We start from the raw sequence: 16,001 nt of genomic DNA on the forward strand, positions 1-16,001 counted from the left end.
CCACTGACATCTACTGTGAATGACGAAGAGCCTGAGAGACTGGCAGATGATTGCCAAAGGAGGGTAGTGGATAGTGTAGTTTGAGGGCATGGACTTCCAGAAAAGCTGAGGCTTTTGAGCAAGGGAGAATTGACATCAGTAGCAATGAGGATCATGAAAGACACCCACTCCACCCCTGGTCTCTGTGGTATGTGGTGCATGGGAGGGAAGAAACAGCTGCCTATTGAGAAGGCTCTAGGGAAAGCGGGTTTCAGTTTTCAGTTAGAGCTGCCTCCAGGTTTCTGAGCAAGAAGGTGAAGAAAACATTTGGAAAGAGGCGGTGGGTATCTGGGATTTGGTAGATGGGACACCTGGAGCTTTGGGGGATACACTGGAAGAGTTTGGGGATTGGGAAGGGGCTTTTAGCTTAAGCAAAATAAGAGAATGAACAGAGTCTTGTGGGAAGGAGATTGCGGTGATGATGGATAACAATGGAGGTTTGACTCTGGAGGTGACTAAGGTATACAGAGTTTTGAAGCATGGTGGAATGATCTCGAGGTCTTTTAGGGGAAAGTGGGGGTTTAATTATAATTTTAGCTTCTTTTTTTGATTGGCCTCTTGAGTTTATAGTTAAGGGTGGCTTCCATTAAATTCTACAAGGGTAGGTCATGGTGGTGGGGAAAGTGGTCCTACCAAGACATGTGGGCTGTGGAGGCCTCCCTCAAGTAGATTTAGTTTGTTTGTTTGTTTGTTTTAGAGATGGAGGTCAGGCTGGTCTCAAATTCCTGACCTCTCACTTCAGCCTCCCAAAATGCTGGGATTACAGGGGTGAGGTACCCCACCAGGGACCCCTCAAGCAGATTGATTGCTCATGTGTGTTCAGATCTGGAGGCTACATTCTAAGTAAGTGAGACTGGCAAACATAGCCTGGACCCTGAAATTCTCAGAATACTTTTAATGACTGTAAGACAGAAGGCAGCTTATTTGGGATTAGGTCTATCCAGGAACATTTGTGGCACAAGATTGCTGTAATTATGAGAAATGTAACAGAACAGAAATATCATCTTTGCCCTCAATGAGGTTGTGTTTAGTTGGTCTTATAAGACGTGTATAAGAATAAAAAAGCTGTTCTGAGATAATGTGAAAGTAGGTGCAAGGAATTGCCTGATAGAAATAAGTTAGAACTAAAATGGGAGTGTTTGATTTCAACCTCTCCTTGGGGACAAACTGATGAAAAGCAAGAAATGAATATTTGTTACATGCTTATTAAATTCTGGGAAATCTGCTTTTACATATATTATTTGGTCTTCACAATCATCTTAAAATAGGTATTGTTATCTTTATTTAAAGATAGAGAATCTGAGGCTCAGAGATGTTAGGTAATTTGCCCAAGGTCATAGGACTAGGTATCTGTGTGCCTGCCAAACCCATTCTTTTTAATGTTTTTTGAGACAGGGACTTGCTATGTTGCCCAGGCTGGCTTCAAACCCTTGGGCTCAAGTGAACCTCCCAAGTAGCTGGAACTACAGATGTCCACCACTGTGCAGCAACCATACTCATTCTTGTTTCATGTAAACAGTTCTGTAGGGTCTGTACTTGCCAGAAAGACTCTGACTCTTCAGAGAGTAGTGATTCTCAATCTTATCTCATTTCTCATCTATTCAAGAGACTGGTTCCTGCCTTTGTAGAAACACAAAGCCCACGAAAAAAAAAAACCAAACAGATAATTTTTCTGTTTACATGCTATTGTTGGATCAATACGGTGAGCTTTAAAATAGAAAATCATACTCAGCTTGTGAGGGGGAAATTGTATTTTGATGAGGAAGCAAAATCATTTCATTAATATTTGGAAATTATATGATTTCCTTGAGTATAAATTTTGCTGCTATGGAAACGAGAAAACAAATTTATAATGCAGTGTTGCTACTAGTAGGTAAGACTGGCAGGAGATGGCATGTCACATTTAGAGGTAGATCTGGCAGTTGAGAGAGAGCTGGTTGGTAATGGCTATGAAAATTCTGTGACCCACCCTGACCACTACCTAGGTGTCTCTCTAGGGGTAGAATATAATCCTGTGACCTATAGAAGCTTAAGGAGCCCAAGCACAAGGTGGACTTTCTCACTTGATTTAACCAAGCACATCAGGCCTGAGTAATACTTCTCTGATAAAGAGAGCTCAGTTTCAGTAAGTTGTGAATGCAAAGTAAAAAATGGGAACAGGAAGTAAAGAATATTTTCAAGAAGTTTAACTTTGAAGGGGAGAAGACAGCAGGGTGTGTAAATAAAGAGGAATAAGGCAGTCAAGGTAGGTTTTGTTTTTGTTTTTTGAATGATGTCACAGTTGAGCATGTTTGTTAATAGATAATGAGAAGGAAGGGAGAGAGGAACAGGCTGAAGACAGGGGGAAGAGGTGGGCAAAATGATTGACAGAGGTCTCTAAAGTTTGGAATCCACTAGAACTTTACATAGGAAGGGACGCTTATTTTTACACTGAAAGGATGGAGGGAGGAGGAGAGGCTACTAGAGACAAGGCAGTCACAGAATGACAGTGGACGTTCTTCCACATGGATGGTGAACTCAGGAAGGGGACTGCAAGGAGGACTGTGAGTCGAGTTTCTGTTGTGAATAGTTAAAAATGAAAACTACAGACAAAATACATTTAATAGAGTTTACTTGAACATTAAAGGATTCACAAAGTAGGTAGCACTCAAAACCAGAAGAGGTTCACAGAATTGTGTTTCAGCCATGAGAGAAGCAGGCTTTTATAGTCTGAACAAGTAAAGAAATTGGTTGGCCGGAAATTGCTCAGCCAGATTACACGCCTATAATCTCAGCACTTTGGGAGACTGAGGCGGGCGGATCACCTGAGGTCAGGAGTTTGAGATCAGCCTGGCCGACATGGTGAAACCCCATCTCTACTAAAAATACAAAAATTAGCTAGGCATGGGGGAGCACGCTTGTAATACCAGCTACTCGGGAGGCTGAGGTAGGAGAATTGCCTGAACCTGGGAGACAGAGGTGGCAATGAGCCAAGAATGTGCCACTGCACTCCAGCCTGGGCAACAGAGCAATTACTCGATTGGGTACAGCTAAATATTTGCCTTATTTGGGTATAATCTGATGGAAGTTTTTAGAAGTATGTTGCCGGTTTGTGATTGGTTAAGCTTAAGTGTCCTTTTACTGTTTATATTGAATTGAGTTTTAGTTTGCCTGTGTAGGAACCTAAGGTGCTAGTTGGCCTTATAGCTGCCCAATTACTTATTTTAACAGAATGAATGAGTGGAGAGTAGCAATAATAAGGGCAGAAGGAAATATGTCAGCAGGAACAGAGTTTTTTTAGGCATAGGGTGGCACTGAATAGTTTGGAGAGGGAGAAGGCTGTCAGCTCCACCTCTGACCTCAAGACATACAAAGTTTGAGAGAAGAAAGATTTTTCTTTTCTTTTCTTTTTTTTCCTGCTTTTATTTTACTTGGTGTTCTTTTTTTTTTTTTTTTAAACAGAGTCCTGCTCTGTCGCCCAGGCTGGAGTGCAGTGGTGCGATCTTGGCCCACTGCAACCTTCACCTCCTGGCTTCAAGCAATTCCCCTGCCTTAGCCTCCTGAGTAGCTGGGATTACAGGTGCTTGCCACCATACCCGGTTAATTTTTTATCTTTAGTAGAGACAGGGTTTCACCATGTTGGCCAGGCTGGTCTCAAACTCCTGATCTCATGATCTGCCTGCCTTGGACTCCCAAAGTGCTGGGATTACAGGTATGAGCCACGGCGCCTGGCTTAAGGAAAGATGTTCTTTTAAGAGGGCTGAAGGGGGTTGGTATTTTGAGGGGAGAGTCTAGCATAAAGCAACTGGTCAGAGGGAATGTTTGGTGCAGTGGCAGAAGTTTTAGGAAATTTATAATGGAATGAATTATATTAGTTATAACTCTTCATTGCAAGTGATTGAGATGGGAATATAGTGAACCAAAAGTTAAGAGAGTCAAAAGAAAAGCTTCAGGAGTCAGGGCGCATTGTGGATCTTAGGAACTAGAACCAGGCACTTGACTTCATTAGATTCTCTCTTTACCTCTCTCTCTCTCTTTATTTTTCTTCTGTCTTGTGTTTCAGGTTGCCTTCATTTGTTCCTATTGTAAATGGACTTTATTTACATGCCAGAGAACATGGTCACTTGCCAGTTCTATCAGAACAGTTCCCAGGAAAGACCTAAAGTAAGCTGGTTTAGGTTGCATGATCATTTCTGGGTCAATTGTTGTGGCCCATCTTGGCCACATGCTTTTCCTTGTGGGAAGGGTGAGTTTAGTACCAGAAGGTGTGGAGGAACAAGTACTGGACAAGTAAGAACACGAACCACCATTGGTGTCCTAGAGAACATGGTAGAAAGGATCTGGAGGTAGAGGAACAGTGGGAGGTGGTTGGATCAGGGAAGAAAAATCCAACAGTAACCTGAATGTGAGTGAATGAGATTAATGGATGGAGTGACTTGTATTTGAGGCAATGGCCAAGGACTGTGGGGATATCCAGTAGGGTGATTTCTAAAATAATTTCAGTAATCACAGATAGAGGAAGGACTTCAATTTGAATTTGTTGTGTTTTCACGAGGGTTCTAGTTCTTGGGAACAGACAGGAAAATGGTGACAGGTAATTGGTTCCTGGGAGGCTGGCACATTCTGGAGACAGCAGCAGCTTCTGGGGATGCTTCATGAGGTTATTGTGCACTGACATCTTCCAGGGAGGCCACCAAGTAGATCATTTTTCACCTGATGAGAATTAAACATTGAGAGCATCATTTTGTGCAAAATGCCTTCCCCAAATGAGAAGGACTTATGCCTCAGGGAATTTGTGACTGGTGGAACTGAATAGACACCTTGTAGCCATCAAAAACTGGTGTGTTGCCCAGTGCCTAGTAGAACCCAGGTCTTGGGGTGATGGCCAAGGATTCTTTGGAGCTCCTTCCTTGCTTGCATCAGGCCATGTGCTCCAAGACAAAGCTTAGGGCACAAATGAAAACACCTACAATGTATAAATTTCTTTGCAGTCCCCCAAGCATTTTTGATACACATTACTAATTTTAACTTCATATAAACCTAGAACATAATGTTATCTCTGTTTCAAATGAGGAAACAGAGGCTCAGAAAAATAACTTGCTTAAGGTTTTGCAACTAAGTTTTAACTCCCAGAATGAAGGATGTGAATTTTATCTATAAAATTATGGTAAAATTATCCTAAGAGTAAATATGGTACTTTGTGGCAATTAATTGGTGTAAGTTAAAGTGAAATAATCATAAGGGAATATTTGAATGTACTGTTAACAACAACAAAATAAAATTAATATTTAGTGGACGCCAAGTACTATGCTAAACACTACAGACTACTCAATACTGACAATAACTCATTGAGTCAGATCCTATTACCATTCTTTTTCTACAGATGAAGATCGATTAGGCAATTATTACTAAACTGTTTATACTGACACCACAATAAATGGAAACAGCAATAGGCTGCATATCGAGAAATCAACTAATAGTAGTTGATTTTAATTAGGAAATGAGCACTAGTCTAGGGAAAGAACGGAAAGGAATACATTCTTGAGTCTGTCTAAGACAAATGATAGGTTTTCTCCCTGTGAAACAAACCACTTTTATTTCTTAGGCCACTTAACCCTCCTTCTGAGTATCACTTATACCAATCAGCATTTTCTTTGGTTCTCAATCTGTCTTCAAACTACATCCTCAAATTATAGCCTAAATATTTCCCAGTTAAGTGGAGTGGGGCTAAAAAGAAACAAAGGTGACAAAGGGCTAATTCAGCTTGGGACATGGGAGAATGGTAATGCCATTTACCCACATGGTGTGTAGGGAAAGGGAGGTAATCAGGAAATTGTGCAGTAAGCTGAAGAGTTTGATTTTAGATGCACTGTGCTTCTTCACATGCATATCTGTCTTTGGGAGACAGCCAATTAAAGGATCCCTACAGACAGCAAAAGATTCAGGCCTGGGGCTTTGGTGAGTGATTCATGCTAATCACACATTTGGAAATTATTCAGCATGGTGGTAATGTTAACAACACCAAAATGGATTAGCTCATTGAGGTGGTGAATAAAAAGAAAGAACAATGCATTTAGTCTTGGAGGTGTCCATATGAAAGAGGCTTAAGGGGGATCAGGAATTTAATTACATATATGTCATTTTAATAGCAAATTTCAGAGTCCTTTTCAAATAAGTTTCCCACGGTCTTCATAAAACTGAATGAGGAAATTTTAAAAGGTCCATAATATTCTTTCCCTCTATAATCCTAATAACTGATTTATCTTAGGCTCAAATGCTATTGCAAGGAATGTGCTGGTCCAAAGGACAGTACCATTAGGTTATTTCCTCCCATGTAGAAAGGTATTAAAAACATACTAAATGAGCCAAGTAATATAATAGGGAAAGAAATGGAAAATAATTACATTAAATAACTGAATTCCAAGAAAAATTGCTGTAAGACTAGCTTCCAGGAAGCCAAGGCAAAAAGTGAACATGGTGAATTAACTAGATATCCCATGTAGAGTTTTGGAAACATGGCTAATTATCAGTATCACAAGGGCCTTCCCTCACCAGGAGAGTCCAGTGAATGGTCTTACAGCTGAGAAGCTATGTTGTTTTTAAAAGTTCCCCAGGAAATTCTGAGAATTAATCAAATTTGACAAGCACTACTCTAATAAAGGAAACATACAAGTTCACAGGAGAGACAAACTTTTTTCTAGCTCTGAAATCAGAAAGAGATTTTGTTCCATTGACACTGAAGAATGTTCGATGATAAAACAGACAATGTCCTCAATGGAATTAAAAAAAAACAGGTAGATATTTTATCTGTCTATTTTTAAATTTTTTAATAGAGACAAGGTCTTGGTGTCACCCAGGCTGGAGTTCAGTGATGCTAATCATGGTAATCATGGCTCACTGTAACAAACTTCTGGGCTTAAGTGATCCTCCTGCCTCAGCCTCTCAAGTAGCTAGGACTACAGGTGCATACTACCATGCCCAGCTAATCATGCCAGGCTAATTTTTAATTTCTTTGTAGAGACCAGTATTGCAATGTTGTCCAAGCTGATCTCTAATTCCTGGCTTCAAGCCATCCTCCTGCCTTCTGCCTCCTAAAGGTCTGGGATTACAGGTGTGTACCACCACACTCAGACTTATATGTCTATGTCTTTATACTGACTTGTGACAAAATAAAAGCCACCAACATAACATTAAATTGCAATTCTGTTGCCGTAGTGAAAAAATCATCTAGGTCGGTTGAAAAAAACTATAGTCGTTTTGGGCCCAGAAATTTGCATTTGTAATAAGCTGCCAGTTGAGAGTGATACACATGATCCAGGAAAACATTTTTATACTAAGGATGGTTGTTAACCATCCATAGCATTTTAGGTGTAGATATCAAATGTTAAGGTGTACCATTTGTAAAGTTATTTTCACTGTTTTTGAAAACTGAAGCAGGATTAATCTACTTCTCTAAGCTGGGAAGACTTCTGTGGTATAAAACCATAACAATTCTAGTAAAACTTTTCTTCCATACTTGGGAAAAGATTAAAATCATAGGTCGCTTTATATGCCACTAGAGTAGATGTTATTCTCACCCTAAAAGTAAGAAATTAATACTCAATGGATTAAAATCCTTTTAAAATCATGGGATAAAAACATGGGAAAATAAATTTACTAGTCTTTTGGTAGAGATGCACTTTACTCAAAACATTAAAGAACCAAAGACATCACTGTGTTAATACAACCATACATAATGTAAGGTCATATACATGGTCCTCCTGAATTGCTGCAACCCAACACGTCTGGAAACACCTGATTTGTAGCAACAAAATTTTCAAGGTTGGTCTTTATTTTCAAATACATCGAGAAAAAATATTCTTAAGGGGAGTGCTTCTTTGTGGTCATTAGTCATCCCACACTTCTTAAAAACACTAGTAAAAATAAGTAAGGGAATCTGCCATATAATTATTAGCATTCCTACAGATTGAGTAGTCAGTAACTTGACCACACACAGAGAGAATGTGATGTTGGCTGAAGACTGAGGGATAGAGGCAGGGTCCTTTTTCTCTTTACTAGTTATCAAATCTATTTACTAGTTACTAAATCCTAAATTCAACTCTCAGTAAGAGAGACCTGAACTATCATAGATCTTTAAAACTCTACTATACTGTGACTAAAAAGCAAAGTTGGGATCTATCACAGACATATAAATAGCAACCTGTTGGATTCAGATACTTTGGATCTAGTTCTCTTTAGATGGTTTTCATATTGCAGTAAACTTTAAAGGTCATAGAAGTCTGACTCCAGTTCACCTTAATTCTCTAGGTCCTTTAGTCTAGATACTAGGTGCAGGATTTCCTTTTAGGGGAGACTTTGTGTTTCACCATAGTATCCATGAAAGAATATGAACTTAAAAATTTCTATTTTTAAATCTAAGTGAGCAAAAAATAAGCATGTACCATTCATTGTTTCCAATTCCTGATAGCTTTTGCAGGATAAAAATTCTAGGACAAAAATGTTTATTCCATTGAACTAAAAAGTTGGAACCCATCCATTGCATACTATCAGTATCTTGACATTAAAAATTTAAATGTATACTAAACTAATAAGTAGATCTAATTTAAATATTAAATAGTAACAACAGGAAAAACATTTCTTCATTCTCTGTTCTCCCAGTCCCACACTTCCCAAAGGCAATGACTTTAAACTCTTTTAGACATTTTTTTCTGGTATTAACCAATAGAACACTTCTAATACTATTTCTTGATTTGCCAATTCTAGGCTTTATTGACTTTCTATTATCATGGGTGATGATTTAGTATTCTTAACCTCCCACTTTCTATCTCCTGTTATCCTATATCAACATTTTTTGGTCAGTGTTTACACTATTTCCTATGAAAAAATGCAGAGGCAGAAAATATTTTATGATCATTTCCTTCCTTTCACTACTTCAGTTTTTTGGAATAAACAATTGTCTCATATTTTCTACCTGCATAGTTTTCTATGAACTCATTATTTCAACTGTTCAACCAGAGCTGTTGATGACTACCAGCCGTTTTTTTTACCCTCATTGTTCGAATATATTAGATAATATATTGGTTCCATTTTTCCCCTTGGAGATCTCTCTCTGAAGCTCCCCCTTCCTCCTGCTCCAATATGGGGAAGGCTTTGGGCGTAACTTTGTCTTATAACTTCCTTTTGGCGTTTTTCTGTGGTGGATTTACTATTTCAATTTGTGCTTTTCTTTTTTCCTCCGTTTTTCGAGAGTGTATCACCCTGCAGTTCTCTAAAGAGAGTTGTATGGCAGATACACTTTTTGAGTCCTTACATTCACATGATTAATTGGTTGGTTATACATTTCTAGGATGTAAATAATTTCTCCCTCAGATTTTAAAAATTTATTATTTGTTTGAGATGGTGTCTTGCTATGTTGACCAGGCTGGTCTCGAACTTCTGGCCTCAAGCAATCCTCCCATCTTGGCCTCCCAAAGTGCTGGGATTACAGGTGTGAACCACTGTGCCCAGCCCTCCCTCAGATTTTTGAAGTCCTTATGTCCAATTACCCATTGTGCACTGAAAAAGTCAGTGCCATTTTGATTTGTGTTCCTTCTAAGCGATTACAGATCCCTAATCCTACCACTACACCTACAACCTACAATCTTGTAAGAGCTTCTCCTTATTTTGGATGTTCTGGAATTTCACAATGGTATGTCTTGGTTTGGATTGTTTTATCTTTTTTTACATTGTTGGGTGTTAAGTAGACCATTTCAATTTAGACTCATCTTGCAGTTATCAGCAATTTTCTTATATTTCTTCTTTGATAATTTCTGCCTATTTTCAGTTCTTTTTTTGGGGGGACTCATTACTTAATAATATTGTACTTCCAGCTTGCCTCCTAATTTTTTTAATCTTTTCTATTTTCCATTTTTGTTTTGTGTTGTTTTAGTTCTAAAAAATTTCTTAACTTTGTTTTTCAAACTTGTATTTATTTTTGTTGCATATGTTTTTATTTCCCAAAGCTTTTTCATAGAGCTTTCTTTCTTTTTTTTTTTTTTTTGAGCCGGAGTTTCGCTCTTGTTACCCAGGCTGGAGTGCAATGGCACGATCTCGGCTCACTGCAACCTCCGCCTCCTGGGTTCAGGCAATTCTCCTGCCTCAGCCTCCTGAGTAGCTGGGATTACAGGCATGCGCCACCATGCCCAGCTAATTTTTTGTATTTTTAGTAGAGAAGGGGTTTCACCATGTTGACCAGGATGGTTTTGATTTCTTGACCTCGTGATCCACCCGCCTCGGCCTCCCAAAGTGCTGGGATTACAGGCTTGAGCCACCGCGCCCGGCCTTTTCTTTTTTTTTTTTTCTTTGAGACAAGGTCTCACTCTGTTGCCCAGGCAGGAGTGCAGTGGCATGATCACAGCTCACTGTAGCTTTAACCTCCCAGGCTCGAGGGATCCTCCCATCTTAGCCCCCACAGTAGCTGGGATTACAGGTGTGCCACCATGCCCAGCTAATTTTTTTGAATTTTAGTAGAGAGGAGGTCCCACCATGTTGCCCAGGCTTCTTGTGAACTCCTGAGCTAAAATGGTCCTCCTGCCTCAGCCTCTCAAAGAATATTCCAAAGAATAATGCTTAATGTTTTAAAAAACAGTACATAATATTCCAAAGAATAATGCTTAATGTTTTAAAAAACAGTACATAATGTTAATGGCTTTTAATGTGGCTTGTTGGGGATTCAGAATGTTTAAAATTTAGCATTATGAATAATCTCTCAGGATAAAATTGGTAATAAGCACTTTGTTGATAATTTTCATCCAATAATGGATAAAATAAGCATAAACAGCACATAAAATAGGGTCCTCATTTACTACCGTTGGCCTTCCTTTTTCAGATACCTCTTTTGGCTGCTAAACACTACTCCCCCAGTGACTGTCCTGTTCTTGATTCAATCTTTCTAATTTTCTTTGGCAGCTTCTTTTCCTGTATACAGTAGTCCTCCCTTAACTGTTGGAGATATGTTCCAAGATCCCCAGTGGATGCCTGAAACTGCATACCAAATGGAATCAAACCTTATATATAATTACTGTTTTTGCCTATACATACATACTATGATGAAGTTTAATGTCTAAATTAGTCACAACAAGAAATTAACAAGTAATAATAAAGTAGAACAATTAAAACAGTATCCTGTAATAAGACTTAGGTGAATGTGGTCTCTCTCTTTCAAAATATATTATTGTTCTCTACTTATCTATTTTTGGACCCAGTTGACTGGGTAACTGAAATGGCAGAAAGTGAAACTGCAGATAACAGGGACTACTGTATCCACCCCAAGGCTGTCAATACACAACTCACCCATTGTTTCCATTGCAACCTCAGTGCTGATGACTTCCCAATCTCTATCTAACACAGACCTCCTATCACAAACTCCTCAGTGTAGACTAGTTCTCACTAGTTCCCAGCGGTCACCTACTTCCCCATTAGATTCTATGAGACAGCTCAGGCCTTTAATTTTGATTAAAATGTTTTATTATTTATACTTTAGGCAATACATTCAAATAATTCAATTCCAAAAGATAGAAATGGGTATACTGTAAAATTTCCAGTCCTATCCCCCATCCCTTAGACACTTATAAGTTCTCTTCCTGGGAGGGAACCAATGTTATTGGTCTTTTAATATTTTTGATATCTTTCCAGAGATATATTCTGCATATATAAGTAAGTCCACTTATATATGCCTCCTTCTCCACTAGTTACTTAAATTCCAAATTTGTTTTAAAAGGCACCAATGCAGGTGGAACCAAGACTTTCACAACCAATATTTCAAATACTGAACATTTTCCCCCTAACAAAAGAAAAGTATTGGCCAGGTGCAGTGGCTCATGCCTGTAATCCTAGCACTTTGGGAGGACGAGGTGGGTGGATTGTTTGAGTCTAGGAGTTCTAGACCAGCCTGGGCAACATGGCAAAACCCCATCTCTATTTTTTAAAAGAAAAAAAAAAATTAAAGCAAAAGTATCTTCTCAAGCATCCTCAAAAATAGAATAGGAGGGAAAGACTAATATTAATGAGAGTTTTCCTCCTCCAACTTTCCCTGGAAATTGGCGGCACGTCTCATTTTGATCTGTTGCATTTATAAGCACATACTTTGGAGGGGCCACTGATATATGACACTGGCAGAATTAAGAATATCTGCCCTTGAATCTTTTCACATGTTCTCCAGGATTCTACCTTCCCTGCTACTAGCCATATTTTTCTTAAAGTGACAATCTGGAGAGATGAGGTTACTCCCTATATAACTTCAAAATACTCAAAGTCTCAGAGAAATACATAGAAATGATTAAGGTTGCACAGAGTTGTCCCAGTTTTGAGCTGGTGCAGAAAAACTGGATTTATTTATTATATATTTTACACAAACTGGAAAGTAAACCAAGTTATTCAGTAAGGAAACTACATTGGTCCAGAATCTTCCTGTGATAGTCTTCTTCTGAGAACAGACCTCACTCACTCCAGCCGCAGGGATAACTTGGCTAAATATAGTACCTAGTGTTTCCTTGACCACAGGGACTGGTCTAAGGAATGTGTAATGAGCCAGTACAAATCACTGAGTTCTTCCCCTAGGATTTTTCATCTCGAAGCTAGACAAACCAGCTTTTTCTGCTAGTTATAGAGTATTTAGAATGAGCCTAGAGCCCGGGTATGGTGGCTCATGCCTGTAATCCCAGCACTTTGGGAGACTGAAGCAGGAGGATTGCTTGAGCTCAGTTCAAGAAGCAGCCTGGGCAACATGGTAAGACTTTATCTCTACAAAAAATGAACAAATAAATAAAAATTAGCCAGGCATGGTAGCTGCACCTGTGGTCCCAGCTACTCAGGAAGTTAAGGCGGGAGTATCGCTTAAGCCTGGGAGGCGAGGGTTGCAGTGAGCCTTATTTGTGCCACTGCACTCCAGCCTGGGTGATAAAGCAAGATCCTGTCTCAAAATAATAATAATAATAAGCCCAGAGTTCCCATAACCATGTCTATGTCCTTCATCATGTGTAGAAGCCAGTTGACTGTGGGTTCTCTTACCTGCAAAGATAAATAGAGGTGAGTGGTTTGAGGTTGTATTAATGGGATGTAATAATCTGTTCTTGTTCACAGGCCTGGCCCTTTTGCGTAAGCTTGTTGAAATAAGTTTCTGTTACCTATAACGAAATATAGCTTATCTGCTTAGCTGCAGTTCCATGTATCTGAGTGCCTACTAGGTTTCTCCCTTTGGATGTTTCCTGGTACGTCAAAGTTGTATGTGTAGTAAAATGCATCTTTCTTCTCTTCGGTACTCTATCTGTCCCATTTCCTCTATTCTCTCAATCTGGTTACCAACAACTGCTGCCCAAGCCAGAAATCTGTAACTCTTCTAGATTTCTCTCTTTCTACCTGATCCCCCATCTCTCAATATCTAATAGGTTTCTAAGTGCTATTCCTCTTCTTAAATATTTATCATATCTCTTGTCCCCTATTCTAGTATCCTTGATACCTCTTCTGTTTTTTTCCTTCCTCCACTGTACCGAAAAGACCAAATCTCAAGAATGTTTACCCTCCCCACTGCCTCTGTTCAATGGGGTCCCTGTGCCCTTCTGATAAAACTTCTGGATCCGGGTGATTGGTCCAGAGCAGTCAGCATGAAGGCCGGTCAGTGACATATAAGACAGTGTGGCAAGAAAATTCTTCAAACAGAGAACAAATACACCAATCAGGTCATTTTCTATGAGGAGCTCGGTACCCGAGACACAAAGAGGGCTACTCAGTAGCCAAAGAGAGGCTGAAGATAATGCAGAGAGAAGGCAAAGATGATGACAAGCCGGCTTTGGAAACTCTTGAATAAACAGAAAATGGGTAAGCAAAAACTTCTGGGTGTTCTGAATGGAAGGTAAAGCAATTGTCTGAAGTATTAGAAATGAATAGAATAATGAAATCACCGTAATAGAAGAGGACCAACTCTTACTGTGAGGTTACAACAAAATAATACTAGAACTGCCCTGGAACCTGAACTGCTTTTCAATTCCTAATATATATACTCTAACCTGGGTGAAGCACTGCTGGATGACAATACATTGGTTTCTTTGTGATTTCTGTGTTCCCATGGGATTCTTGTTATCCCTATGACCTCAACAAACAACCCCCATAAATTCTAGTCATATAAGTTAGTTCCCAAACCATATGATGCTCTGCCATATCTGTTCATGTGCATACATGATTTCCTCCAATTGGAAAAATTCCCCCCATCTCCCATACAAATACCCCAGCTTCGTCTGCCTACCACGTACTCATCTTTTAAGACTGAGCTCAGGGTCCTCTAAGCAGCTTTCTGTAACTCAGCCAAGTTAGCTCCTCTTCTTTTACTCTAGCACTTGGTAACTATGTGTCTTCATAACTAAAATATGAGCTTCTTTTGTTTACCTTTGTATCCCCAGGACCTGGCCCAGTACCCAGCACAAAGCAGACAAAGATACTCCTCAAGAACAGCAACCCCAAGACACATAATCATCAGATTCACCAGGGTTGAAATGAAGGAAAAAATGTTAAGGGCAGCCAGAGAAAAAGGTTGGGTTACCCACAGAGGGAAGCCCATCAGACTAACAGCATATCTCTTGGCAGAAACCCTACAAACTAGAAGAGAGTGGGGGGCTAATATTCAACATTCTTAAAGATTTTTCAACCCAGAATTTTATATCCAGCCAAACTAAGCTTCATAAGTGAAGATGAAATAAATCCTTTACAGACAAGCAAATGCTGAGAAATTTTGTCACCACCAGGCCTGACTTACAAGAGCTGTGAAGGAAGAACTAAACATGGAAAGGAACAACTTGACTGGACTGAAGGATGACAAGAAGGCTGGTGAAGCATTTCCAGGTGTGTCTGTAAGGGCATTTCCAGAGGAGATTGACATTTGAGTCAGTGGACTGGGAGAGGGAAGACCCATCCTCCACGTGGGTGGGCACCATCCAACTGGCTGCCAGTATGGCTATAACAAAGCAGCCAGAAGAAGGGGAATAAACAGCTTGCTGTGTTTTCTTGCTTTCGCTCTCTTTTCCCATGCTGATCTGCTTCCTCCTGCTCTTACACATCAGATTCTTTGGCCTTTGGACTCTGGCACTTGGACCAGTAGCCTCCCAGCAGCTCTGGGCCTTTGGCTTCAGCCTTGGCTGCACTATCAACTTCCCTGGTTTTGAGGCTTTTGGACTTGGACTGAGCCATGATACTGGCTTCTCTTTTTCCCTAGCTTGCAGACAGCCTATTGGGGGATTTTGTCTTGTAACTGTGTAAGCCTATTCTCCCTAATAAACTCCCTTTATATATACATATATCTTATTGGTTCTGCCCCTCTGGAGAATGCTAACACATTATCGTTTAGTGACACACACAGTATCATTTAGTGACATAAATATTGACAGTGTTTTGCAATGACTGCTACCACCTATCCCCAGAACTTTTTTCATCTGCCCAAACTGCAAAACTCCTTACATCAAACACTAACTTCCCATTTCCCCTTCCTCCTTGTTCCCCTTTCTGTCTCTACAAATTTGACTACTCTAGGTACCTCCTGTAAGTATTATTATATAGTATTTATCCTTGTGACAGACTTATATCACTTAGCATAATGTCTTCAAGGTTCATCCACGTTGTAGCACGTCAGAATTTCCCTCCTTTTTAAGAAGAAAAATAATATTCTGCTATATGCATATAAATTTTATTCAGTCATTTTTCAATGGACATTTAGGTTGCTTCCACCTTTTGGCTATTGTGAATAATGTTGCTGTGAACATGGATGTATACATTTCTGTTCAAGACCCTGCTTTTTTTTGGTATATAGTCAGAAGTGAAATTTCTGGATCATATGTTAAGTCTAGGTTTTTGTGAGGAAGTTCCATTCTGTTTTCCATAGTGGCTACACTATTTTATGTTCCTATCAGCAATGCACAAAGGTTCCAATTCCTCCACATTCTTGCCAATATTTGTCATCT

The 16,001-nt window shown here is 39.5% G+C and overlaps 1 protein-coding gene across 3 annotated transcripts in view; it reads right to left on the reverse strand.

The window, feature by feature from the left end:
* Positions 1 to 3,632: 3,632 nt before the first annotated feature.
* Positions 3,633 to 16,001, reverse strand: part of LACTB2 (lactamase beta 2) — a 45,183-nt gene continuing 32,814 nt past the window's right edge. The window contains exon 8 of one of the 3 annotated variants that reach the window (XM_012463643.3): positions 3,633 to 4,731. The gene's annotated coding sequence lies outside the window, so the exon portion shown is untranslated. Of the gene's footprint in view, positions 4,732 to 11,500; positions 12,799 to 12,829; positions 13,066 to 16,001 lie in introns of those variants that run through there. The other 2 variants (XM_064384270.1, XM_012463642.3) reach the window with 2 other exon arrangements.

This window comes from Aotus nancymaae, unplaced genomic scaffold (genome assembly GCF_030222135.1).
Source record: "Aotus nancymaae isolate 86718 unplaced genomic scaffold, 86718_ANA_hifiasm-v0.15.2.pri h1tg000036l, whole genome shotgun sequence".
NCBI classification, from domain to species: domain Eukaryota; kingdom Metazoa; phylum Chordata; class Mammalia; order Primates; family Aotidae; genus Aotus; species Aotus nancymaae.